Here is a 3,017-nt window from a genome sequence, read left to right on the forward strand (position 1 = left end):
AACGCCCCTTACCATAATCGCTTCAGCTTTCAAAGTAAATATCAAGACAGTTAATAATGTCGTTAGTTTTACCATCAGTTCAAGCCCGAAAGGGCAACAGAGTGGTGTGACAGACACAGTGATGATGCAGTACACAAGCCGCGGTTAAGACAGCTGACGCGCTATGATTTCTGACAGGCAGTTCACTCTCCTGTGATGTGACCCTGTTCCCCTCACACACACACACACACACACACACGACGCGTTACTCTGCACTGCGCAAAATTCCGCATTTGAACAGTCAATAGCAAATACTAAAAATAATAACAAAACATACTTACAGTCGCTGATTCAGAAGCGCCAGATTGTCATAGCAAAGTCGGAATTGACCCTTTTTTTTTTTTTAGAAATAGCCTTTGTGCACAGCCAGCCTTGTACTCTTCTAGGTTCAAAAAACTGTCGTCCATAAAATGCGTTGCACAAATTCGAACATCGCAAATCTTCCCACATCGTGACGTAGACATGTGGGGGCGTGTTAGAACCAGCCGTTTTAGGTAGGCGTGGTTGACTCTTAACTTTTATAAAGAATATCTCTTTGGATTTGAGACTTTAGTCTTTGCAACTTTACAGATCTTCTTTATGCACCAAGAGCTTGTAACACTCCAAAGAGAAAGGAAAACTTGAAATCGCATCATATGACCCCTTTAAAAAATAATTCATTGCTTTCAGTGCAATTACAATGACTGAAACTTTCAGTCCTCAAAAAAGGTTGCAAAAGCGTTAAAGTATAACACATATAGTCTAAACGACTAACGTGCGATTCTAAAGTCATACAGTAGCTTTGTGTACAAAACAGACCGTCACACATAATGTTCCAATCTAGTTGTCTGTGACCGGATCAGTTGAGTCAGTAAAAGTTGAACCCGAAAATCGGATCAATTCTATTCGCGAACGATTCAGACCGAATCAACCGATTCGCTGAATAGATTCGACCAGAATGATTGATTCAGGAATCGGCTGTCGCTAATAATTCTCACATGAACACGCCGAGAACTAAATGAGGCGGAAGTCAGTAATAATGTCTTTGGTTTTTATGTTTTCCTCACACAAATATATCTTGTGGCTTGGAATTTAGCGCAGGACTAATATTGACCACTTTCTGATACTTTTATGATGCTTTTGCGTGTTTTTTGAAAGCCAAGTTCATTATAATTGCATGCAAAACACGAGGTGTGTAAATGATGACAGAATTTTCATTTTTGACTAAGCCAATCCTTTGCGAAGTATTATATTTTGTTGATGAATTCCATGACTAATGCAATTTTTTCTGCTCTTTTATTTGGAATACAGAGTACGTCACTGAAATAATATTTAATCCGAGGGAAGCGATTAGCAGCTGATTCATCTGTGTCTTATCTGTCAGGAATATTTAGTGCCAGTGGTATGTATATATAATCATTCGTGGCATTTAAACATCATTCATAAGCAGTTTAAAACACTATTTAGTTTGACTTGCTTTATATTATGTTGGTTTTCCATACAGGAGATTCAGGAGTCACTGAAATTGTGAAATATGGTGGCACTGTATTGGATGAGGCTACAGAATGGATCAGAACCCAAGTGAGCTACTTATTCCACTTATTTGAAGGTACCTGATTTACTGATCATGCTGAAATATTTGAATGTTGTTTTGGAAGTTGACGTGCAATCAGAGACATGGAATATGGTAAAAAGAAATTAGTCATATTTGCACTATAATGTCTGTTTAATGCTTTCTATTCTACAGACATACTGGATGTAGTGATTACTCCAGTGGATATGGTCACTGAAGCTGTTGTGCAAATTTTAAGTGGGATCAAGACCATTATACAATATATTTCAACCATGTTTGGGGGCATTGAAGGTACTGCAAAGCACCAAATTAGATTTTTCTCATAATTTTATATATGCTCTTTTTCTTTTTTTTTTTTAAACAGGGGATACAGGCATCACTGAAACAGTGAAACTTGGTGGCACTGTATTGGACGAGGTTACTGAATGGATTAGATTCCCAGTGAGCTACTTATTCCACTTATTTGAAGGTACCTGTATTTCTGAAATATTTGGCCGTTGTTGCTCTGAGAGCTGACATGTAATCAGAGACTCATGAAGTGCCATACTGATGAACACATTTCAATCTACATTTGAAATTGTCACTGATTCCCGTGCATAAATAAATAATTATTCATATTTGAGCATATCAATGAAAAATGATTTCAACTGCTCATGCCAGACTCACTGATTTCTGTTTAATGCTTTCCATGCTGCATAGACATCTTGGATGTAGCAATAATTTATCCAGGGGACATTGCCACTGAAGCAGTTCTGCAAATTTTAAGTGGGATCAAGACCTTGAAGGTATAGATTTCTCATGTTATTTTAGACATTCAGTGATAACTTCCTGACTACCAGCTATGGAGATTTTGTCCTCTGTAGAGGACATTATATTTTAACGAATTTCTCTGTGACCTTACATGTCACAGTTGGATGTCCTGTACAGAGCACATTCAGGGGAGTCACAACAAGTGAATAGGGAAAGAAATTATATATCAATATTCTTATGAATTATTAGATATTATTATGAAAATCTTGCCAATTATTACTCCCAATATTACACTGCAAAGCAACAAAATGTGAATATTTTAAAGAGGGGTGATTATCTTTATATACCCACTATATATATATATATATATATATATTAGTTCAGTCATGAAACTCTAGATGGCGCATTCTGACGGGGTGTTAACGTAACTGATGATATTCAGAGAGTTAAACAACTTGGCACAAGCTGAGTGGTTCATGCAGCCAATGAGCTTACTGCCTTGCATTTATATGGCTGGCTGGCTAGCATTCACTTGAGATTCATGCAGCGCGCTTTCAGAGTTCTCTGAAACCCTCCACCTTCCCCAGCTCCACCTGTATAGATCTGCTACGGGGTTATTTTATATGCTATTTGTGCAGCAGCAGTATGTCTTAAATACTCACGGCACCGTATCGCC

At 37.7% G+C, this 3,017-nt stretch overlaps 1 protein-coding gene across 1 annotated transcript in view; it reads left to right on the forward strand.

Annotated features, from left to right (window-relative positions):
• The first annotated feature begins 1,057 nt into the window (after positions 1 to 1,057).
• The window catches only part of LOC107751752 (triadin-like), a 14,292-nt gene continuing 12,332 nt past the window's right edge, over positions 1,058 to 3,017 (forward strand). Inside the window, exons 1-4 of the mRNA XM_016567518.1 lie at positions 1,058 to 1,209; positions 1,330 to 1,420; positions 1,523 to 1,627; positions 2,291 to 2,376. The gene's annotated coding sequence lies outside the window, so the exon portion shown is untranslated. The remainder of the gene's footprint in view (positions 1,210 to 1,329; positions 1,421 to 1,522; positions 1,628 to 2,290; positions 2,377 to 3,017) is intronic.

This window comes from Sinocyclocheilus rhinocerous, unplaced genomic scaffold, assembly GCF_001515625.1.
Source record: "Sinocyclocheilus rhinocerous isolate Xijiao unplaced genomic scaffold, SAMN03320098_v1.1 scaffold993, whole genome shotgun sequence".
NCBI classification, from domain to species: domain Eukaryota; kingdom Metazoa; phylum Chordata; class Actinopteri; order Cypriniformes; family Cyprinidae; genus Sinocyclocheilus; species Sinocyclocheilus rhinocerous.